This window comes from Artibeus jamaicensis, unplaced genomic scaffold (genome assembly GCF_021234435.1).
Source record: "Artibeus jamaicensis isolate MK-2021 breed Jamaican fruit bat unplaced genomic scaffold, CSHL_Jam_final scaffold_474, whole genome shotgun sequence".
Taxonomy (NCBI): domain Eukaryota; kingdom Metazoa; phylum Chordata; class Mammalia; order Chiroptera; family Phyllostomidae; genus Artibeus; species Artibeus jamaicensis.
Genome location: NW_026522046.1, coordinates 24,235,946 through 24,261,298, shown reverse-complemented (window position 1 = coordinate 24,261,298; position 25,353 = coordinate 24,235,946). Strand labels below are relative to the sequence as shown.

Genomic DNA, 25,353 nt, shown 5'->3' with positions numbered 1-25,353 from the left:
TGTTTCTTCATCCTTTTCTGTTTGGTCATTTTTTTCCTCTTTCTGGTCCACTCCTTTGATTTGAGTCCCAGTTTCCTTTACATTACTATTGGTTTCCTGTGCATTTCCCTTCATTTCAATTAGTTTAGCCTTCATATATTCCTCTAATTTGTGACTAAAATCAACCAGTTCTGTGAGCATCCTGATCACCAGTGTTTTGAACTGTGCACCTGAAAGTTTGGCTATTTCTTCATCACTTAGATTTATCAGCTCTGGGGCTCTGAGTTGTTCTTGAGCCATGTTTTGATCTGTTCGTGCCTGCTGCCTACGGGAGAGGTGCCTTGGTGTTTACCGGGGTGGGGCCACCCAGGTCACAGGTTTGTGACACTGTATGTGGGGGTGGGGTCAGAGAGGGAGCAATGGCAGTCCTCTCCCCTTGCCCAGTCCACCTCACTGCTCGCGCAAATGTGCGAGTCACTGAGGCCTGCGAGATCTGTCTCAATGCTCGCCTCTTCACTGGTTTATCTGCGTGCAAATGCTTGAGCAACTGCAGACAGCCAGCAGCACCTCTTCCCTGGGTTCCGCCGTAGCTAGCCCGCACCTGGGATCCGCGCCCCTGGCTGCCTGTGCACTGCCCGGCTCTTTTTTACCCATCTGGCTCCGCTGCTGGTTTCGCCCCTCTCACCGGTTTAGATGAGTGGTCCGTTGTTTCCGGACTCCATATTCGATTTTCTATGTGGTTTGGTTGTGTTTATTGTTGTTAAAATTCTGTTGTTTTTAGATTTGGTTGTGCAAGGACGAAAAGTGTTCCCACCTACGCCTCCATCTTGGCGGAAGTCCCCATAGTTTTTTTACCTACTCATTTATTGATGGGCACTTGGGTTGCTTCCAGTACTTGGCTATTGTTAATTGTGCTGTGAACATTGGGGTATGTAGGTCCTTTTGGATTGGTGTTTCAGGGTTCTTAGGGTAAAATGCCAGCAGTGGAATTGCTGGGTCAAAAGGCAGATCTATTTTTAGTTTTCAGAGGAAATTCCATACTATTTTCCACAGTGGCTGCACTGGTCTGCACTCCCACTAGCAGTGCACTAGGGTTCCCTTTTCTCTGTATCCTCTGCAACACTTGTTTGTTGATATGTTTATGATGGCCATTCTGACTAGTGTGAGGTAACATCTCATTGTGGTTTTAATTTGCATTTCTCTGATGGCTAGGGATGCTGAGCATCTTTTCATGTGTCTCTGGGCCTTCTGTATGTCCTCCTTAAAGAAGTATCTGTTCAGATCTTTTGCCTATTTTTTAATTGGGTTTTTTGTCTTCCTAGAGTGGAGTTGTGTAAGTTCTTTATATATTTTGAAGATCAAACCCTTGTCCAAGGTGTCATTGGCAAATATGTTTCCCCATCTAGTTGGTTCTCTTTTCATTTTAATGCTGTTTTCTTTAGCCATACAGAAGCTTTTTAATTTGGTGAGGTCCCATTTGTTTATGCTTTCCTGTATGTCCCTTGCTTTAGGGGACATATCAGTGAAGATATTGCTGCATGGAATGTCTGAGATTTTCCTGCCACTGTTTTCTTCTAGGACTTTTATGGTGTCATGACTTACATTTAAGTTTTTATCCACCTTAAATTTATTTTTGTGTATGGTGTAAGTTGGTGATCAAGTTTTATTTTTTTGATATACCTGTCCAGAGCTCCCAATACTCTTTGTCAAAGAAGCTATTTTTGCTCCATTTTATACTTCTTACCCCTTTGTAAAATATTAATTGACCATAGAGACTTGGGTTTATTTCTGGGCTCTCTGTTTTGTTGCATTGGTCTATGTGTCTGTTTTTATGCCAGTTACCAGGCTGTTTTGATTATAGTTACCTTGTAATACAGTTTGATATCAGGTATTGTGATCCCTCCTACTTTGTTATTCTTCCTCAAAATTGCTGCAGCTATTTGGGGTTGTTTATGGTTCCATATAAATTTCTGAAATGTTTTTTCTACACCTGTGAAGTATGTCATTAGTACTTTAATAGGGATTGCATTGAATTTATAAATTGCTTTGGGTATATTGTGGACATTTTGATGATGTTAATTATTCCAATCCATGAGCATGGTACATGCTTCCATTTGTTTGTGTCTTCCTTGATTTATTTCTTCAGTGTCCTGTCGTTCTCTGAGTACGGGTCTTTTACCTCCTTGGTTGGGTTTTTTCCTAGGAACTTTATTTTTCTTGTTGCTATATAAAATGGGATTTTTTTCCTGATTTTTGTTTCTGATATTTCAAAAATACCTTTAATTTCTGAATATTGACGTTTTATCTCACTGTTTTGCCAAATTCGCTTCTTAGGTTGAGTAGTTTTTTGGTGGAGTCTATAGGATTTTCTATTTTTACTATCATGTCATCTGCAAACAATGACAGTTTTGCTTCCTCCTTTCCAATTTGGATGGCTTTTATTTCTTTTTCCTATCTGATTGCTGTGGTTAGGACTTCCAATACTATGTTGAATAGGAGTGGCGAAAGTGGGCATCCTTATCTTGTTCCTGATCTTAGTGCAAAAGCTCTAAATTTTTGTCCATTGTAAAGACTGGTCCATTGACCAGTCTTTACTTGTTCCCAATGTCATGACATCTTATTATCTAGAAATTTATTTCTATTTAAAACAGAAATTTTGTTATTTTTATCTCTTTTAGATAATTTGAAAGCTGTAAACAAAAATAGTCCTAACACAGAATGTTTTTTACTGTGACATCCCCCCTAGTTTTTATCCCTAAGCCAGTTCTCTATTATGTAGGACAGACTTCAAGGTGGGGTCGTGATCTCTACCTCCTGGTATTTTGTCCTTGTGCATTCCCCCTTTCTTGAGTGTGGGCGGGACCTGTGACTTGCTTCTAATCAGAAGAACACAGCAAAGATGATGGGATGTACTTGGTCACATGGATGAGTTTACTTACTAAGATTATAACATCAGGGACCTTTAGGGAAGGTCTTGCTGAGACACCTTCTCTTACTGCCTTTAAAGAAGGAAGCTGTTGTATTGTGAGCATCCCTAAAGAGAGGACTATGTATCCAGGAACTGAGGGAAGCCTCCTTCCAAGAAACCAAGCAAGACAGCGAGGATCTCAGTCCGCAAGTGAGCAGATCCTTCCCACTTGAGTCTTGGGTAAAAATCCAGCTCTGGTGAACATTGTGATTGCAGAGGACCCAGCTCAGCTACACTGCAGTACCTAACTCACAAAAACTAAGGTCAGAAATGTGTGTTGGTTTGAGTCACTAAGTTTATAGAATAGCGTTAGGCAGCAATAGATAATAAATGCATCTATCCTTGACTAAAATATTTTACTGACACATTTTTCCCACCCATTTATTAGTTTCTTTCAGCATGGAATTTGGTCAAAGCTTTTTGAGAAAACAGATATCATAGCTTCCTCTTCCTGCAAGTAATTACTTACCTGCCAAAATGTCTAATCAACTATGACTTTTGCCTTAGGAATCTACATAATTGTTTCTTCTGCCCTCAGGGGTCAAATATATTATACATATTGAGTAATTCCTTTTATAACTGATTTACCAGTGTTTGTCTTAAAGAAATAGGGTTGTAGCTACTTATTCCTTGATAAAGTCTCTCTCATGAATAGGACAACTCCTATTCTAGCACAATGTAATGTAACACAGTGTCATTTGTTAAGAATGGACACTCTAAAGACATTTCTCAAATGGTGTGTGAATGTTTGGTTCCATACCATGTATATTATTATATCAGCAGTATGTTTGAATTGGAATGTACCCGATACTAAAAATTGCCATATATATAGGACAAGCTCTAGCTTAGTGCCATCCAGTAGAAATATAATGCTTACCATGTATTTACTTTTAACGTTTCCAGGAGCTATATTTGAAAAGTAAAAGAAGCAGGTATAATTGATTTTAATAATATATTTTACTAAAAAAACATGATATCCAAAATAGTATGATTTAACCTGCAATTAATATAATAAAATGAACGAGGTATTTTCCATTAAAAAAAAACTGACTTTCAAAATCTCACATTTTTTATGTTCCCAGCAAATCTCAGTTTAGCTTAGCCACGTTTCTCATGCTCAGTAACTGTATGGGCCTGTTGGCTAGTGTGTTGGACGGTACAGCTTAGCTAGTTACACGAGCATGTTAAATTACAGACATAAAGTAATCCACATAAAATTCAGCTTGATATGGCCAAACCGTTCTGGATTAAAAAGGTACATTATATATACACACATAAATACAAGGAGGTCTAAGGTGTGGATCAAAGCAGAGAGCAGTGGTGGGTGCTATGATTTAATAGATGAACAATCCTTGGCATGTACAGATTTTTATATTTACTACCTGCCTGAAAGAGTGATTCTTGTACATTGGATGTGGTGTGAATTTGAATCACCCTGGCTACAGGAGCAGCCCCTTGGTGAGTGTGCAAACCTGTCTGATCTCCCTGTGTCTTTATTTCTCAACCTATCTCATAAGCATTCATGTTCACTAAAATCCTGAAGGAGTCACTTAATTTTTATCATTTATATTTGAGGCATCTCATGGGAGAAATCACATGCTTAGTGGACCATACAGACTTGAGGTCATGCCCGTACTAAGACTGAACCTTTCCCTAACGTCAGATTTTGATAGAGCTATGAGGGGCTTGTAAGACTAGACTGTGTGTTCCTGCCTGATTCCATTTAAGCAAAGTCTCCATGAATTGTTATGCCCCACTCATTGAAAGTTCTCATTATAGCACATTGCAATTTTCCTTTCTTTTCCAGATACTATTATGTTATCTTAATGTTATTTGTTAATATTGCTTAATGAGCCAAAGAGAACATTCTTTCTCTTAAGTTAATAAGTAATTCCTTTCAAAACTTTCTCTTTTAAAGTGCTGTGAAGGAGAAATGAAGAACCTTTACCTGAAGACGTTTAAGTACTGTGCCGTCAGATACGACTGATTCTCAGTCATAAACGGCTGGAGTGTGTCTCAGGGATTGTCTGACTCCTGCCTCCACCGCTTTCTCCTTGATGTCGAAGGAGAAGAACCATATTATGAATATCCCTTAACTAGTAAGTACGGGGGTGGTTTATTATATTCTAAGTATGTTTTAAATATTTCCTAATTTGAAAAAGTTTATTGATTGATTTTTAGAGAGAGGAAGAGGTGGAGGGAGACAGAGAGAGAAGGAAAGAGAGAGACACTGACTTGTTCTACTCATTTGCGCATTCATTGGTTGATTCTTATAGGTGCCCTGACCAGGGATCGAACCTGCAAGCTTTTCTGACACGATGAGATCAAGAAACAAAGAAGTTCAATGTCACTGCTAGTGAGTATAAAATAAGACTCAAATTTAGGTCTGCTCAACTTCAAAGCTGGTGATTTTTATGTTTTCACATTGCCTAAACATGACATCTTCTTAAAACTTGAATGGAACTTGTTTCTTTCTTATCACGCACTTTCAGCGACTTCCCAGTACACTCCTCAGGCAAATGATGAGTCCATGCCTTCCTTCACCCTGCTCCCGTTAGCATTTTCATAGACACCGCATTCTTATCTCACTGGGTGATCACCGTTTTTCCAAACTTGTCATGCTTATTCATGTTTTCATGCCTTTGCCATGCTGTTTCCTAAACTTGAAGTACACTTTTTTTTGCTTTTCTTTCTTCTCTAAAATGCCAATCACCTTGTCAAAACCAAGCTCAAATGAGTTTTTTTCAGGGAAAGCTTTCTTGACATACCCAAGATAAATTGTTTCTTCTTTACTCTTACAGCACAATGCTTGTTACAGATAGCTTTTGCATCATTCTGTTTTATTGGGTACTTTTTTATGTATCTGTCTGTAAATACTTGGAAGGCAGGGATCACTCCTTATTTATACTCTGCCCTACTTAAAAAAATCGAGGCAATTGGCAGCTTCCTCTTTTTAGCTCTGTATTTTCTAGAATATATCACAGTTTTATATGTATAGAATATATAGAATACATATAGAATATATAGCAGTTTTTAGAAAACATACACACGTGAGTACTCAATAAAATTGACTGAATACATGGATAAATGAATGACTAAATACATGACAAAATGTTGATGGTATATTTTTTCCCTGACTACTGTGCATTGTAGGAAGTTTGGAAAATTCAGGGGAAGAAAATTAATTCATATTCCTACCACATAGATTTTGGATAATATCCCTCTTCCTTAGCTGATGTTGGGAAATGGCTTAGAAAATTACCAATACATGTTATTTGGTAAAGTGTGGACCTACTGGGTGAAAGGCCACAGTTGCACAGATCCCAGTCCCTTAGGGAAGTGCTTGTGTATCAGTAAGTCTGGAGACATCAAGGACTATATAGTTATTTTTATGTACGGGTATAAATTCAAAAGGGTATGTAGTGAAAAGTAAATCTCCCTCCACTCTTGTGTTTCAGCCACCCAACTCCCCTTCCCAGAGGCTACCATTGTTATCAATTGATTTGCAGATTTAAAAAGATGATTATTCCAAATGAAACTTATTTCAAAATTTAGTTTTATACATTACTCTTATACCTTAGACAAAAGCTGCTATTAAAAATCTAATATCTGCCCTGGCTGGCGTAGCTCAGTGGATGAGCGAGCTGCGAACAGAAACGGACGTAGGAATGGGTTGAATCCCTTTCCTAAAGATTTAATAATTTCAAAATAACACTCATTTACCTGGAATTATCAGTTAATTGATTTTTGTGAGCTAGTAATTCTTTTTAAACAGAGGTGAATGAATAATCTTCGCTCGCAGTACACGTGCTGTCTCTGTCCATTGTGGTGGCTTTTGCTTCTATAGTGGCTTATAGGAAGACTTCTGGAGGGAAAAAAAGTCACATAACTATGATAATTCGCACCTTCAAAACTATCACCAAATCATTTCTTCATTTTCCATATCCAGTCCCTCTCATATGTGGTCATTTTATTTTTACTTAAGTATAGTTGGCATATAATATTATATAGTTTCAGGTGTACAGCATAGTGATTTGACATATATATGCACACTTCATGATGTGATGATCACCACAGTAAGTCTAGTAACCATCTGTCACCGTGCACTTATCACAGTATTATTGTCCATATTTCCCTCTACTTTTTCATCCCTCCCCAAACACCCCTTCCTTCTGACAACCATGATGTGGTTGGGCCTCTCTCCTGCTGTGTCGTCAGTGACTGCACAACCACCAAACTCAGTTCCTCAGCCTTCTGTCATCCTGTAAACTAACCAATACCTTGTAATAAATCCCTCTCTGCTTACACCAGTGAGAGTGTACTCTGTGATACCTAATTTGTTCTCTAATATGTTTCGACACTGATCAGTTGCAAGGGGAATAGGATTTCCCAATTTCAGGGAGGGGATGGATGTTTGAGAATCAGACACAATAACTCTTACTTACCTCTGAAATTTAGCATGTACCTCCTCTGCCCCTGCTCTTGTTCAGAGCACCAAGACTTTTCCAGTGTAACTTCTTGGCAGCATTTGACCCTGATGCCCACCTAACACTTTCAAAAACTCTCCCTTCTTTGAGCTTCAGTATACAAAATCTTCTGATTTCCTTCTTTTCCCTCAGTATCCATTGAGGGACCTTCTTTTTCTGCTGCTGATCATTCATAGGTGAATATTCCTCACTGTTCTCTACCAAATCTACTTCTCTTTTTACTCCACATATTATTCAGAAGTGATTTTAGATATTTATACTCCCATAGCCTTCATTAATGTTCGTATAATTCTGACTCCCAAGAAGTTTATTTCTTCAGAACAGTTACCTCTCCTAAACACCAATTGCATTCTAAATTTTTTCTACTGCAGTGGCTCATTAGCACTTTAAACAGAGGATTGTCAAAATGGAACTCATTAGCTTCCTCTTCTCACCTCATCGATGTCTCTCAGACTAGCAAACTTCTTCATTTTATTCCCTATCCTGGTAAATGACATCACTGTGCAGGATTGCTCAAACCAGAAACTGGGTATCAACCTTCACTTTCCTTTGTCTAGCCAACCAATCTTTAAGTCCCACCGTTTATGCTCCCCAAGTATCTCTCAGTTCATCTCTATTGCCCTAGTTCTAGATACCATCATCTCCAGACTATTTACCGCAACAGCCTCCGAACCAGTCTCTTCTTCCAGTCTTTCCTCCTTCTAGTTCATTCTTTACACTGAAGATAGACTAGTACATTCAGAACACTTGCCAGATCATGGCTTTTCCCTGCCCATAGAGTAACATCTCAACCCCCTTCACGGGGCTTGCAGGGCCTCCCATGCTTGGCTTCTGTAGCATCATTTATTGCGCTCCCTGCTTCCTCTCCAGCACACTTCATGTCCAGCCATACTGAAGTTGAGAATAGGGCATATTCTCAGGTTCTAGAATATATCCTACTTTCTTTGAACTGTGGAACAACATGCTCTAAAAAGACTGATTTTAACTTAGGTTTTAGTTTCTTCAGCAAGTCTTTCCCTTCTGGGTTGGTGCGTCTGCTTTGTTCTCCAGTAGCAAGGAAGTACCTTATACGTCCTCATAGTACATTTGTGACATGCAATTGTAACTCCTGATTTTCTTCTCTGTCTTGCCCCATTGTACCCTACTCTGTGGAAGGAAGTGCTATGTCTATTTTGTTCGTTGTTAATGGCCCTGCCACCTAGCAGAGTACTAGCACTTCAGTATCTGTGAAACGAATGAACAGTTGACATAATTAATAAGGTGGTATATGATAAGGGAGTAATAAATAATTAACTGTTCACTAATTACTGCATAGCAACCATGGTTGTCAACAGAGTTGCCTAAATCTAAATTGTGGTTGCTGAAACCTCTTTGCCTATACCGGTGATACAAGCAGCGTGTTTCTCAATACCATTACCAACATAAGTATTTTATTGTAGTACAACTTAAAAGAACATGTAAAACTCTTAAATCTAAAGCTTGATGGATGTTTTTGCGCATACATTCACCTGGGGAGCCTCTACTTAGATCAATATGTGGAACATTTCCAGCACCCCAGAGGGCTCCCTCACCCCACCTCCAGTCGGTGTCCTCTGGTCACCACAGACTTGTTCCCTGACCTTGAAGTCCACCTAATGAAGTGGCTTCTCTTACTTACCATCATGTTGGTGAGTTTTATTCTTTTTCATTGCTGTATTCATCTCATTGTATGACTACATTGTTCTTTACCCATTTTATTCTCAAAAGACATTTGGCTTGTTTCAAGCTTGGGCTGTTATGAATAAAGCTATTGTAAATATTCTTATATGTACATTTGGGTGGACATAAGCCCTCATTTATACTGGGGAGTATAGCCAGGAGAGAATTTGTTTTATCATAGGATATGCTTAAGTTTAGCTTAAGTGGATATATTACCAAATGTTTTATCGAAGTCATTACACCAGTTCATATTTTCAGCAATAAATGTATGAAAGTTACAGTTGTTCCACGTCCTTAATATTATTTCATAGTATCTTTTACCAATTTATGAAATTTCACAATCATCTGAAATGAAAACTAAAATTATTGTAGTAGTGTAAAAGCATTCAAAACAGGCTTCTTAAGGCAGGTTAGTTTTCAGGCATGAAATCATACAAATGGCCGGTATTTATGTGGCGTGCACTGCTTGCCGGGTGTATTCTAGGTTCTGTAAGTAGGCTACCTCATTTAATCATCATGACGGATTTATGAAGTAGAGACTGTGAACCCCATGTTAGGGATAAGGAATTTGCAGCATAAAGACACATAGTAAATCATAGACTTTCAAAGAACTGGATGAAAAACCTGTATAGACTAGTTAGTGTAACCCCTCACTGTACTGAATGAAGAAGCTAGCGCAGAAAGCAGGCCGCATCTTAGGAAAGAAAGGTCACCCACTTTGTTAGAGGTGAAATCTGGATCGGAATCAGATTTCCTAACCTCTCATCTAGCACTGAAAATAAATCAACACTACGCAAACTAGATAAAATTAACAGTAATCAAAACACACATTTTGAAAAAAACCTTCTTTTCTCTTCAGCATTTAGTTACTATGAATTTGGTTTGTAGAATAGTTTTACCAAGTTCTAAAACAATTTTTAAAACTTTCAAACAAGGTCATATAAGAAAAGGATTGATGTTTTGTGGGGCCAAAAGTTTATACAGTTGTGAGAGGGAGATCATCAAGAAAAAGAATGTAACAATATTTTACTTTTGCAAATGCTACAAAAACATCGGAATGTATTTTGAGTTCTGGCAGTGGCCAGCCTCCCATCATGCAGATTTCCCTCAAGTGTCCCTGTCCCCTGGTGTTCATGTCCTTGTGTGAGTCTTCCCCCACATTGTATGGGGATTGGCCCATGAGACCAATAGAGTGTAGTAGAAGTGGTGTCACTTCAGAGGCTAGGTTATAAAAGACATTAGGACTTTTGCCTTTCTCTCTCTTGGATCTTTCCCTCTGGGGAACCCAGCTCCTATGTTGGAAAACCCTCAGGCAGCCCTGCGGGGAAGCCCATGTGCTGATGAACTGAAGTCTCCAGCCCACAGCCGTATGAGTGAGTCATACTGGAAGTAGGTCCTCTGACTCTGGTCAAGCCTTTAAATAACTGCAGCCTCACCAGCAGTTAGATAGCTGCTGTGAGATAGTCCGACCAGAACCACCAGAGAAGCTGCTCCCAGACCCCAGACTCAGACACTGAGATAATAAGGTTATTGTTTTAAACTGATAAATTTTGGCGTAAATTGCTATATGGAAATTGGTAACTAATACAGGTCCCTCACAGGACCATGGCAGAGGCCCATGCAAGTGAGAAGAAGCCTAGAAGTTTGAGCTTTCATAAGCTTTATGGTACATTGGTCTCTGTATATGTTAATGGCTAAGCTAAATTGTGGCAGAGGCAGCTAGTTTTCCACAAAAATTTGTTTTTTCTTTCTTCCACAAACACTGTAACCACGTTATGCCCATCCAGCTATGAGTTACAATGCCCACCCCATGTAGCCATGTGTTTTGTGTGACTAAACTCCAGTTAATGGAGTGCAGCAGAAGTACCGTGTGCCCTTCTGGACTGTGCTTTCAGGACAATGGGCGTTGTGCTCCTTCCTCCTCATGGGCCAGGATGGGGATAAGCAGAGTGAGTTTAGAAGACAGGTGTTGAAGACGACAGAAACTCTGTCTGGCTGAGTCTCTGACTGACTTCATGCAGCAGAGCCTCTGCCCCTCCAGGCTGGGACACCCCTCTGAACCATTTTGTTAGAAATAGGCTTCTATTGTGTTTGAGTGATGACCTCTTAAGGGCTATATGTTAAAACAAGTAAGGCTACCCTAACGATTGTAATTAGTTATGTTCCTCAAAATTAGATGCCTGATTATTTGTTTACTAATTTACTTACTTTTTATTCTGTAAAATTTCAAACATATAAAAGTACGGGCAATTGTCTAATGAAGCCTTGTGAATACATCACTTAAATTTCTACATTTGTGTTAAAAAGCAATTCCTGCCCTTCATGTGTTTGTGCCATTTCCTACACAGGTACGGCCATTCTTATGTTATTGGTATTCTGTCTCCACTGATCCCTTCTGGATATTTTTAAAGCAAAGCTCAGAATCTCAAACACCATATCATTTCATTGCGTGCATTAAAATGTTATGTAAGAAACCTCCTCCACTTCCCCTGGAACTCAGTGCTTTTTATGGAACTGTGGCTGAAAAAAGGCCAATTCCCATCACTTGACAACACATGACGAAGACAGTGTGAGAGGCACAAACTGTCCTCAGAATGTCCCAGAATCCACCTTCACCACATTCAAGCTGGAAGTTTTGAGCTTATAAAGGGACCCGGCTGTGCCAGGCAGGCTGGGAGCACGGAGTGACCAGCATCAGGCCCAGAACTGCCACCAGATGAGTCAGCTTCTAAATGCGTGAACCTCTCTCAGCTACTTACTAGTTGTGTGCCCTTCAACCATTCACTGAATTACTTCAGATCTTCATGTTTTCTCTTTATAAGATAGAAATAATACCCATTCTATCACTGGATTGATATAAAATCAGCTAAGGTTTTCTAAAATTATCAACTTTTTGTGATAATCAGTTTATTACATGGAAGTAAATATAAGCTAAGTTTTTAATTCTTATTTACTGTTTTCCTCTACAAGCATTTATAGTCATTTAAGCTATAGAAACCTATTAAAATCCATGTTATTGGTGGGAGTAATGATCTTTTCTAAGAAGTTTTTAGTTATGGGTCAGCAGCACCACCATCCCCCAAAGGGAGAACGATGCTGCAGTCTGTATGTTGAATACTGGACCGCACTGTGGTGGAGCTCGTGCACGGAAAAGCGCAAATAGAAAGTCAGCTGAATTTCCCCCTGAGTAGCTCGGCTCTGCACCCTGGCCAACATCCAGCTTATGCCCCGGACAGTTCTGGCTAATCTGGGATGTGGAGAGTTCTAGGCCATAACAACTCCCCTCACACATCAAAATGTCTCCTTCTGCATTACCGAGCTCAATTCCAGTGGGTCGCAGTGCTGAGCAGAGTAGGTGTTGACGGGACAAGGCCAGGCCGTGTGTTTGGCTCTGGGCTCTGACGTTGTGGTTGCTGCTTGGCAGCCCCTGACCTCTCCCTTGGGCTTCCTGAGCCTTTACCCTGGTCTCCCTTCATTCACAATATTTCAGTAACACCACTGTTTTTAAAAAGGAAGTGTCCAATAACTCCTATGAAAAATAAATAGATAGTTTTCCCTCTCCTGCTGAGTCTGTACGCAGTCTTTCTCCTTTCTGGCGTCTGAATTTAATTACATCACAAGTCCCTGCTAAGTTAGAACCTTTCTGTTCTTTTAACATTTAATTTTAGAATAGTTTTAGATTTACAATAAAGTTGCAAAAAGAACCCCGAGAGTCCCTGTTTGCCCTTCACCCCGTTTGCCCTACTGTGAGCATCTCACATTACTGGGCTACATTTGTTATAGCCAAGGAACCAACACCGGTACAGTGCTGTTAGCTAAACTAACTCTGGACCTCATTTGGATTTCAGTGGTTTTTCTGCTAATGTCCTTTTTCTGTGCCAGGATCCCATCCAGAACACCACAGTACATTTAGTCATCATGTCTTCTTGGTCCTTCTCTGATCTGTGACAGTTTTTTAGTCTTTTCTTATTTTTTATGATTTATGATTCTTCTGAGGAATGTTAGTTTTCATGCCAGTTTCGAGAAGTACTAGTCACAGGTACTTGGTATTTTGCACCATGCATCTCAGTTTTTTTTGGTTTTTTTTTCTGGTTAGACTGGGGTTATGGGTTTTGGGGACGATGACCGCAGAAGTGAGGTACCATTCTCATCACATTGCATCAGGGGTATCTGCCGGCAATAGGACTTACTTGTGTTAACCTTGACTGCTTAGCTTAGGTAGTGTTTGCCAGCTTTCTTCACTATAAAGTAACTTTTCCCCTTTTCCCACATTTTGTTCTTTGGAAGAAGATGTCTAAACTCAGCCCATAGCCATGGGGGAAAGAGGGATTAAGCTCCACCTCCTGGAGAGGGAGTATCTACAAAAATAATTGGGATGTCTAATAGAAGGAAGATTTATTTTTTCTCCCCTGTTTGCTTTTTCAATTACGAATATTGATATGGACTTCTGGATGTTTATAGGTGATAAGGTTAATGCAGGAACTTTGGTAAATGCACAAGCGTGGCCTCCGAGCGCGGAGTTCCTGACGAGGCTGGTCTGCAGTGGGGATGCAGCATGTGTGCGCTTTTTAGTTTCTCTAAATCCCACCCTCATGCCTAAGTTGTGCAGAGAGATGTCTTAGTAAAATCCGAACTTCGAGCAATTACAAATAAATGCAGATTTCAAGGGCTCTTTTAACTGATTAGTAGGGCAGCAGTTGTTCTTGGACGAATGTGGTGAGAATGGAGAACGTTTTCTGGAGGAGGATCAGTTAAGCCTGGATAATACAAATAGTGGAATTCAGTTGAGGACAGTCATTTCCTGAGAGTTGCCTAAAAATGTCCACTTTAGTAGTGACATTGAAAGAGGACACCAAATGCCACTGTGCAGTGTTTGTTCTGTAGTATCAGGAGTGGGTGTAATGAGTGACCTGCATGCATTTTCTTTTACATTGTAATTCAGTCCTTGCAATTCATCTTTGTATTGTTTTCATAAAGCCCCATGTTAAAGGGCCCCTCCAGGGCTGCTATAGAATAGATAATGATCAGGGCTGGGTGGATCCAAAGGACGGCTGCAGTCAGTTGCCTGTGCGAGGTGACCAGGTGACCTGGCAGGGTGGTGCCAGAGTTTTGCCTGGTGTGCAGCCTGTTCCACTGGCACTGGGCAGGGAGTATTAATATTCATCACAGAGACCTTGGCCCCACAAGAAGGAAGCACTTTTTGTTTAGTCTGTTCTGTTCCAAAAGACAAGGAAGTATATAATATAGAAATAGTTCCACATAATGAGCAGTTTTTAAGTTTTTAAGGTCTTAAGCAGTGGTTCTCTAACACTATTACTATGTTTCAGAATCACCTAGAGTGCAATGAAAAAATCAGGTTGCTGGGCCCCACCCTTAGAGATTCTGATCCAGTAGATCTGGAATAGAGCCCAAGAATTTGCTTGGTAAGCTTCGGTTATCTGGAACGTCCAAATACCTCATTCCATCTCATTCCTCATGGTGCTGAACTTAAAACTTCAGATGTTATTGCAAAGCAAAGTGGAAGCATGTGAATTACAACAGGCCCTACTTCCTTTCTTGCACCGAGGGCTTCTGGGATCAATCTGCTCTTCCTTCTTTATCCTCTACCAACACCCACCTCCAAATCGGAATCTCAAATGAGGGTTTCACTCCTCTCTCTCTTCTCTTCCCCCTTGTTCCTGGTGCTAATACATGTAAAAGAATAGTGAATGATACAGGGCAGTATGTAGTTGAGCAATTGCATTTTGGGAGTTCAAAGAAAGGGGCAATCAAGAAAGATCCGTAATGAAGGGATTGAGAAAAGAAGGAAAAAATGCATCCGCATAGACTCAGACAACAGTGTGGTCATTACCAAAGGGAAAGGAGGGTGGGGGAAGGTAGAAGAGAGTAAAGGGGGGTTAAATGGTGATGAAAGGAGACTTGACTTGGGGTGGTGAACACCCAATACAATATACAGATGATGCATTATAGAATTATGCACCTGAAATCTTATATAATTTTATTAACCAATGTCACCCCAGTACATTCAATAAAAATGAAAAAAAACAGAAAATAAAAGAAAGACACATGGTAGAATTGAAATGTAAGTTCAGTTTTGCCAGAAGAATGGCATTTGGCTAGGTAGATAGGAGACGGCATACATTTTAGACCAAGGCTGTGTCTCTGCAGACCAAAGGCCGAGAGCCAGGACAAGTGGAGAGACAGGCCTGAGAGAGGCGTGTGTGCTGGAGAGAACTGGGAAGGAAGATTGAATAGGTAGGGTGGGGCTAGGAAGCCAGGCAGAGTTCAGAGTAGATTTATTAGGACGTGGGGAGGCAGTGTAGGTTTTATAGTGATTAAAGACCTGCTTTGGGCTGGTTTTTTAAGTGGTGGAGTGTGTGGGATGGCATGACAGTAGAGGCCACCCAGCAGGCTGTTCTGGAAATTCAAATCTGAGCAAGCCAGGTTCCTTCTTATAACCCGAACTGTGCCTAATCTGTGATCTAAGCCATCCCTAGGTATCACCTCAGTGTGTCTGGGTGAGCTCAGCCACACCACGCTCTGTTCACTTTCTTCTATTTAAACTTTCTGAAAATCACTTTCACTTACTTTCAAAACTTTGCATGTAATTGTTCAAACTGATTTTAAATAAAGCCTTATCTTTTCAGCTTAAAACTCTACTCTCCCCATCTCATATCATCAGTTATTGTTTCTAAACCAGCCTTCAGAATCTGTGTACCATCTCACTTTCTCATCCCTCCAAGCTTTTTATTTCCCACCCCAGTAACCTTTATTCTTCATTGGACAATCTAAACCTAAATTATCTTTACATCCTTTTCCACCTGGCTTAGTTTAGAGGTAAAATATACAGTGACAGATTCCCTCCTAATGTTGCTTCGCTTAATTTATGTCATCTATGATTCATAGATCATCTCGGAATAAAAATAGAATATTTTCCTCATTTGAATAAAGGAATGTGAGCACTGTCCCTAGTTTGTATCAATGAAACAGCAGCATGTGCCTCGGTCTTCACCAGCAAAATGTGGAGATCCCGGGCCTCAGATCCTTCATAGAAACCATAGGGCATCTGCTTCACGTGTTCCTGGCTGCTGCCTCCCCACTTGCCCTCCTGATGCCAGCCTGTGGTTCTCACTACCTCACATCCCCCTCATTCCCAGCACGGGCATGTTCATGCTTGCTCCTTAATTTCACTTGGTAGCTGTGATGTCACCCTTCTCTTCTCGCATACCCTCTTCTTGGGCCCCAAAGCAGACGTGGTTTCTGTTCTGCGGTTTTCAGAGGCTCTGCTCTTTATTACTGCTTCTTTCCAAGAACAAGGTAGAAGCCCAGAAGCTGAGCTAAGCTGAAGTCACAAGGACACCTCAGTGGGCTACCTCATTGCCATCCTCCCTTTGATCTTCTCCAGTGTGCCCAGTTCCGCCATGCTTTTCACAACTATAAAGTGTTGACTGTGGGTAGTTTTCAAATGATGGTGAGGTACTGTTGTTACCATTGGTGTTTACCTAGATGTTGAGAAGGGGAGCAAAAGGGAGTTAGACATTGATCTTAATAAACTGGGAAGCAGAAGCCTGTTTTCTTAGCCAGCAAGTTGTAGCTTCACACCTCAGGGGACCACAGCATCATGCTCTGCCAAGAGAATTAACACTCCTCCCTCCCCCTTCTGTACCAGGCTGTTGTGGGGCACAGAAGGAGGTGCTGGACTATAGAGGCCTGTCAGTCTAACTGGGGGATGGATGCATCTACAGCCCGTGAAAACCTGGGGAGTTGGTTGGTCATCTTGAAAAAGGCACCTAGCTCATCCCAAGCCCAAGCTAATATAATCCCAGGGGGAAAAAAAAATGGCTCTTTCTCTCTCCCCGCCCACCTGCCCCCACCAGGCAATGTACTAGCCTGTGCATTCTTTCGTTTTCCTGCCCAGCAGCTCACAGCCATGTGGGTCTAGCAGCTACCAGGTCCCACAGCAGACTGTGTGGGCTCCAAAAGGAACAAGCTCTCTCTCTCTTGCTCGTAACCTACACTTGCATGATGCACGCACTTGTTCTGTCCACGGCCACATGGCCTTGGTAGCCACGGGGCCCAGGGCCTCCAGGAGAGAGCCTGTGTATACCACAGCACAGCAAAGGACTACAACTGGAAACGTGTTAAGCTAGCTGTATGCTGGACTGGACTGTACTTTAATATGAAGCAGAAACTCTGGGCAGTGGCCTTTATACTGGCCCCACTGAAGACAAGATTGGGCTTTTTTCTGTAGTGAGATGGACAGAGATGGGACACTGGGAAGTCAGAAGGGGAACCCCCGGTAATTGTTCACCATCAGTAAACCACACCACAGAGCCACATCCTCCTGTGTGGGTCTCAGGAAATTCTTTTCCTTTAGATAGTGCAAGAGCCCCACTTCCACCGGTAACACTGTGGGGGCTAAGAAAAAGAATACTTTTCCTCCCACCTTTGAAGTTCTTCTAGTTGGGCTAAATAAAATCAACAGAGACAGATTAACAGGAGAAAGTTGAGATTTAAATGCATGTGGATAGGGAATTCACATATGCACAAAGATACCAATGACTGTGGGGCCACACTGGGTACGTATTTGGACAAAGGAGAAAAGCTGGGGTTGGGAGGAGGGCTTTAGATTTCAGAAGTGAGGATGGGCGATTTACAGGTAGTTGAGGAAGAGAAGAACACACGTGGCAGGGAAACCCTTGCTAGGTGATCCCGAACAGTGAGACCCAGGGGTGACCTTGCTAACTGGCCCCTACGATTTGCCATGCTCAATTCAAATTAGGCTATTCAGGCTGAGGGAAAGTTCCTGAGAGTTCCTTCCTGAAGTAGGTTTTTCTATTTGCATAGCCTTGAGCAGGAAAGCAGGGAGGTCCAGTGCATTTCCTCATGCCTCCTGTTTCCTAGGCTAGATGCGGTACATGTGGCCGCTGTATGTCCAGAAGTGGAGCTCCTGAGGTTCTCATTCCAAACCAGGTGTAGCTCCCAGCACCCCAAATACCATCCAAATGTCTAAATTTCCAATGTACAAAAAGTAAGTCCTATTCGCTCATTCGAAATCTATTTTTTGAGAATTTACTCTGTGCCAGGCATCACTCTTCATACTGGGGTGATAGCAGTGAACAAGGCAGACAAAATCTCTATCCTCAGAGAACGTATGTACAAAGAAATAATTTCAGACAAGATATGTGCTGTGAGGAACATAATACAGGGTGATATGAGGGACAGTGATGGGGCTGGTGAGGAAGGCCTCTAGCTGAGGAGGTGAGGTTGATCTGAGATCCGCGTGATAAGAAAGAGGCAGCCATGAGAAGCCCTAGGCAAAGAGGGCTGCAAGCAGGAGGAAGATTAAGTGTAAAACCTGAGTTAAGGGTGTGAGGGCCAGTGAGCCTGCAACACAAGGTCAATGAGGAGAGGCGAGTGAAGGGAGCGGTGGGCGGTGAGAGAGGAGAGGGGTTGTATCACGGAGGGCCTACGGGCCTAAGTACGATTAGATTTCTTCTGAGTGCCATGGGAAGCCAGGGCAGAGTTTAACTGGTGGAAAATCATAATCCGATGTAAGTTTTTGTTCTTTATTAATGTTTTCAAAAATTAAGATATAACTCACATAACATAAATGTCACCATTTTAAAGTATACAATTCATTGTTTTTATGGCAGTTCTTAATGAGTGCAACTATTACCACTAATTCCAGAATATTTCCATCACCCCCAAAAGAAACCCTGTACCTGTTACTGGTTATTCCTCTTGATTATTTCCCTGGCTCTTGGCAAAAAGTCTGTTTTTGGTCTCTATTGATTTGTCTATTGTGGACATTTCACCTAAATAGAACTGATATAGCAAGCCGTTACACAGACATGAGCAGAATAGGAATAGGTCAGGTACAGAAAGCCCCAGAGGCCCAGTAACAAACAGTGTTAGGGTGGGACCTTGCCCTCCTAACCTTTCATATCTCTTTGGTCCTGCAGTTCAGATGTTGCTAGATATGCCGTAGACCCCCGTAGAGGAGGAACAAAGCCTCAGAGAACCCCCATACAAGCCCGTGCACAACTGCTCCCTTAAGCATTAAGCCCTTGGACAATGGGTTTATGATCCACATCAAATAATCTTAGGAACAGAGCCTCGGGTCTATTGACTACACAGACAGAGTTTTAGTCAAACTAGAAATAACATCTAGGCCTCAATTGTGTTTCAACTCCAGGTCCAGAAAAGCAGCAAGGCCAGATGGGACTATGCCACAGCTGATATCAGGACCAGCTACCCTGACTAACGATCCCCTGCCTTAGAGCTGACCAATCAGTAGAGACCACGACCCTGAAAACACACACCTGGAAAGCCGATAGATATTCTGTTGAGACCCTTCCATGAGACCTCCAGATAGCAGCCCTTGAGACGAAGGATTCAACTCTGTCTCCGTCTCCGTCTTTCTCTCACTCACTCTTTCCCCATTCTCCCAAGTACATCAGCTTAACCTTTCTTTCTCCTAAGTTCCAGGAGCCCTTCTTTTGCCTCTGAAACTTATATCCTGAGTCCACACTGCCCAGCTGGTCCCCTTCTTCCATGGTTCACTTCTTCTACCCCTGTGACTTTCTAATGACTTTTCTCTTGAATTTGAGTTCCTTGGCTCTGAATTCTTTTCTTAGCCAAACAAAAGGACCAAGGTCTAATATCTGGTGCCATTCATCGTTAACAGTATCATACAGCCTATTGTGTCTACCTTCTGTCACTTAGCATAACGTTTTCAAGATTATTCATTTTGTAGCATGTTATACTACTTCATTTCTCTTTGTGGCAAAACAATATCCAGTTGTATGTATATACCACATTTTGCTTATCCATTTATCTGTTAATGAACATTGGGATTATTTAACTTTTTGTCTTTTATAAATAATTCTGTTATAAACTTTGAGTACAAGTTTTTGTATGAATATATGCTTTCGTTTCTTGTGTGAATTGCTAGGTCATGTGGTAACTCTATGTTTAATTTTAGAGGATCTGCCAAATTCATGTCCAAAGTGGCTGCACCATTTTATATTCCTGCCAGCAATGTATGAGAATCCCACTTTCTCTACCTCCTTGCCAACACTTGTTATTTTCTGTTTTTGTTATTATAACAATTCTAGTGGGTGTGAAATATCTTATTATGGTTTTGACTAGCATTTCCCTATTGACAACAATGTTGAGAGTCATTTCATATGCTTATTGGCTATTTGCATATCTGCTTTGGAGAAATGTCTATTCAAGTCCTTTGCACATTTTAAAATTGGGTTATTGGTCTTGTTATTGTTGAGTTATAAAAGTTCTTCATATATTCAGGGTACCTGCCCTTATCAGACACATGACTTGCAAAAACCTCTCATTCTATGAGTTATTGTTCCACTTTCTTCACAGTGTCCTTTGACCTTATAGTGAGTTTTTAAAAGATCATTCAGGCATCTATGTGGCAGATAAATTGTTGGGGGGCAAGAATGGTGGAGGGGAGATGAGTAAGGATCAGTTATAGTGATCAAGGCCAGAGACAATTATGGCTTGAGTGGCAGATATGTTCTGGCTTTAAACCATGGCCAGCTCTAGGCAGTGTTGGGTCAGCTGCCCGAGTTTTTTTCCACTTTATATTCTTTTGAGCATAAGAGAGAAAACTGCGATACAACTAACATGCACATGGCTTGTCCATAGACTCAAGAATCAGCCCTACCATGTGGCCTTTAGTAGCTCTGGATTTGTTATACAAGTTCTAGCCGTGGTCTATAGACTTGGAAGACCCACACTGCAATCTCCCATAAAGAGGTGGTAAATTTTACATAAACTCACACACAGGAATGGAAACTCTTGGAGAGAGTTAGTAATTTCTTGGGCTGAGGCAGAAAAACAACTTGAAGTTCTGTGCCTGAACTCTCTATTTCCCCCCTCTCCCCTGCCCCAGCAATAGTTGCCTCAGGAAACCAAGGAGGAATTGCAGTAATATGAAAATTATGCAGCAGCCTGACTATAAGAGTAAAGGAAGCAGAAGAATGAAATCAAAGTAAAGGTAGACATGATGATTAGAGAGAGTAATAAACTTTTCTTACGTAACAGTCTTAGTCCACTCAGGCTGCTATAACAACCTACCATAAACTGGGTAGCTTATAAATCCCAGAAATGTATTTCTCACAGTTTGGAAGCTGGGAAGTCCAAGGTCAAGGTACCAGCAGAATCAGTGTCTGGTTCACAGACACATCACATGGTGGAAAGTGTCTTCTCACCGTAACATCACATGGTGGAAAGAATGGGAGCTCTCTGGAGGCTCTTTTATTTATTTATTTATCTATTTTAAATTTTTTCATTGTATTTTTTCCTGTTACCATTTGACCCTATTATACCTTCCTCCCTGCTGCAATCACCACACTGTTGTTCATGTTCATGAGTCCTTTTTCCTTTTCACTCGATCCCTACACTTCTGGGGGCTCTTTTATAAGAGCACTAATCTATTTATGAGAACTCCACCCTCATGACCTAATCAACCCAAAAGACCCTGATTCCAATTACATCTCAGTGGGTGTTGTGTTAGGATTTAACGTGATTTGGAAGGCCACATTCAGTCCATAGTAGAAACAGAATGAGCGCTTAGGGTAGAGACAGGACCTAGAGGAGGATCGGTATGAGCTCCTGGAGGCAAGGGTGGGTATGCAGAGAAGGCACAGGAGTTATGCTCAGGTCTAGTTGTTCATACACAGGGTATTAGAAAGGGTAAAGATGTTTTAATTATCACAGGTTTAGTAGTAGTTGACTGGGCCTATTAAAAAACAAATGAAAAGAGGTACGAGTAAGACCCCTGACTGATTCATTCTCCCAGTCCCTAACAAGCCACTCCAGGAGCGAACTGAGAGGCCCTCTGAAAGGAGCAGGTGAAGAATTCACAGCAGAAGCAATTGGGGAACAATCTCTTGAAGACCGTGTGGCTATACCAAGTGGTCACAAAGAATCTGGATCGATTTTAGAGGGGAAAAACACAAAATACTCACATAATTGTTGTATGGGTAAGACTTGGAGACAGGTATTGCAGGTGGCAGGCAGGTTTTGCCTGTGCCTTTCGGGAGCGTGTTGGAGAAATTTGTGGCATTGGCATTCTGACAATAATCAGCTAAGTCTAGGCTCAGACTGTATGTTGGTTTGATGGAATAATAGCTTCCAGGTGGGACTATCCAAAAATGGGTAGGAGAAAGCAGCCAAGCTTTTAGTGTAGCTGTTAATAGCCTTAGAATTTATTGATGTCCTATGTCTCAGTGAGGTGGACCTCTGTGCATCAAACACCTAAAGGCATGTGCTAGACAATTTATTTTCTGGGCTAGAAGGCGAAGAGGAATTTTAAGAAGGCCCTTAATTCTAGCCCTTTGTGTGTTAGAAAAAGAAAGTAACCAATTTAAGAAGTAGGTTACTTAAATTCACCTCAGTCATTCTGGAAGGAGCAGGGTAACGACCTCTTTTAGAGGGAAATGAAGCAGTAGAGGCAGATACTGGTACTTTAGTTTTAAGATGTTCCAGAAATAAATGCTATTCAAGGCCTGGAGTATTTAAAAGTGTAGGAAAGGCAGTGAACCAAAGAGCCCACTAGAGAGGAAAAAGTTCCCACAGACAATGAGAAACACAAGCTTTGAAGCAACAACAGTAATTCAGTCCAGGAATCTTTTTTCTAGACAGATTATAATTCTAAGCAATTTCATAGCAAGAGGCAATGGAAAGGACCCCCTGGAACCGAGGACTGAGGGGTCTGCTGACGGCCTGTGGACGAGGCCTACATTCATTTCAGCACTGGGATGCCAGGGACATGGAGCTCAAAGGGAAAACGGAAAATTAGAGCTTATGAATAACTAGGAAGGCAGGAGCACATCAAAAAAAGCCTGGTTATTTGGGCTGCCACCAACACAAATTTCTAACTTTGCAAGAAGATTGTAACGTCTCTAATGCTACTATCTTAGAAACAAGGCTCCCTGCATATCCCCAGTACCACTGCCACCACCCCCGGGCACAGAATGCAGACACATGGTGTCAAAATTAACTACCAGATGGGAGACTGATCCAGATTCAGTGTGAATTCAGAGACTATGAACTTCAGATAACTAGCCTGGACTCACTGGCATCATGAAGAGGTTTCCTCTCATCTAGTACCACTGAATCTCTACTGGAGTCACCAGTGACACTGACTCTGGGCTCTGGACACATCATTTTACTTAATGTGTTTCCTCGATTTGGTGAATCGGGGCCAGTACTGTGATAGTCTTCTGTGTTCTGGTAAGTCTTTAAACACAGGACAGCATGGAGATGCATTCAGGATGCTCCCTTAAGGATCTATATCCATCCCATAGAAGAGAGCCCAGGTTCAGCTACCAAGATAGCTTAGCTCTACCTGACAGCAAGGACCCCTTTAGCTGAGCGTGGGCAGAAATAAGAAATCGGACAAAATAAAGTATGGACTTCAATTTTTGGATCTTTAACACAAGTGCAAGTGAATAGAATTTTGACCTTTGATTCTTTTGACCTCCAAAATCTTTGGACTAATTTGCATGAAATTTAATTTTTAAGTTTAATTTTCTCCCAGGAAAATCCATCGAAAAAGGCAGTTAATATTCAAATTTGAGACTTTGTACGTTTGTGGCATTTTTATGATCGTAATTTGTTTATGTTGTTATTTTATTTCATTGCCAAACCTGTGATGACCCTCCTGAGGTTAAAAATAAAACACTGCCTACCATCATCCCAAAAAAGCTACAGTCGATGTTGGGGGGAATAATATTTTGACGGTGGGGCAAGGATTGCCCAAGTAGATTGCTAACCTTGTTTCCCAAGGAGGGTAGCCACACCACTAGTTCATGGTCAAATTTAATTGAGTAAGAGAACGAACACCCGGGCAATGTTGGAGGGTGGGAATCTCCTTTCTCGTGACTTCTTGGTAGCCTTCCTGGTCTTTCCTCATTATCACTCAGTCCTCCCAGAGCTTGTTCGACAGTGCTTGATGGTGCCAGCAGGCTCCCCAGCCTTCTCCCTTCTTCCTGTGGGAGAGCTGCCTGCCTGCTGCGTGTGTAATTGTGTATATTCTGCCCTGTTCCTCCATGCTGGTGAGTATTACAAGGGCCGGCATTCTTTTCTGTGCAGGGAAGTCTGTGACTGGCTGGCTGTGGGGTCATGTTATTAGGATTTGTTCACGTGCAGGTAGAAGAATGAGCCGTCAAGGTTAGCTCTACTACCAAATAAAGGTGATATTTTGGTTTCCATTTATGTGACCTCTGCGTCTTCCTCTCAATTGGTTCTTAAATCAGCCTGGGAATATAAGTGTCAACTTAACTCTTTTAGCTCTGACTGTTAGAATTCCTATGAATTTTTGGAGGAAGAGCTGATGACTTGCTGATTAATTCGGTGTAGAGTGTGAAGGAAAATGACCAACCAAAGATGACCCCTAGGTTTCTGGCTTGAGTGACTAGGTAGAGTGGTAGTGTTTAATATAGAGTAGTTATTACCTTATCAGAATTAGAGCAGGCGCAGTTATGGACAAAGACTGGCATGGCTGTGTCCCATAAAACAGGTATAGGCTGGATTTGGCTCACAGGCCATAGCCACAATTTGCTGACTTCTGCAGTTTACATAACACCTTACATGTATTGTGAGGTTACCTTTCCATACTAGAGAGCAATGGCTAGTCCCAATACTAATTAATAAAAGAGGGCTTTACAGTGTTAGACAAGGCTGAGAGAAAAGCAGTACTTATTTGGTTAATAAGTTCCTAAGTTATAGTAGCAAGGGGAATATAACTCCCATACACAGACCTGTAGGGGGCTGTTGGCAGGAGATCAGCAGTTTGATGCAAGATGCCTGAACTTTTTCAATGGATGGCCAGTGCAGAGGTGGGCAGAGGAAGTGGGGAGAAAGAGAAAACAAATCTCCACCAGCAGGATATGAACCTTCCACCTTTTCCCACTCAGCAGCAGGAACAGGTGGAAGGAAGAACTGTGACTCAGCTCCCCAGCAGGGGCTGAGCGGGTTTCCAGGACACAGGAGGAGGACAGATGCTTGCTAATGTTGGGGAAGGGTTACTCCTGGAGAGGAAGGGCGGAGACCACACAGGGGTGAAAAGAAGTAAGTAAAAGCACAGTGATGGTGGCAGAGAAGGGGATGGTGTGATGAGAGACAAGGGTTAATGAGAACAGTTTCCATTGCCAAGGGAATATCAGTTGGGGGACACCCTCAAGGTCT

At 41.5% G+C, this 25,353-nt stretch overlaps 1 protein-coding gene across 6 annotated transcripts in view; it reads left to right on the top strand.

Moving 5' to 3' along the window:
* ARL14 (ADP ribosylation factor like GTPase 14) overlaps positions 1–25,353 on the top strand; it is a 70,843-nt gene that overhangs the window by 22,102 nt on the left and 23,388 nt on the right. For 3 of the 6 annotated variants that reach the window (XR_008390207.1, XR_008390208.1, XM_053657929.1), the window contains exons 3-4: positions 4,866–5,046; positions 5,224–5,303. The gene's annotated coding sequence lies outside the window, so the exon portion shown is untranslated. Of the gene's footprint in view, positions 1–4,865; positions 5,047–5,223; positions 5,304–8,984; positions 9,102–11,480; positions 11,955–19,330; positions 19,961–25,353 lie in introns of those variants that run through there. The other 3 variants (XR_008390206.1, XR_008390205.1, XM_053657928.1) reach the window with 3 other exon arrangements.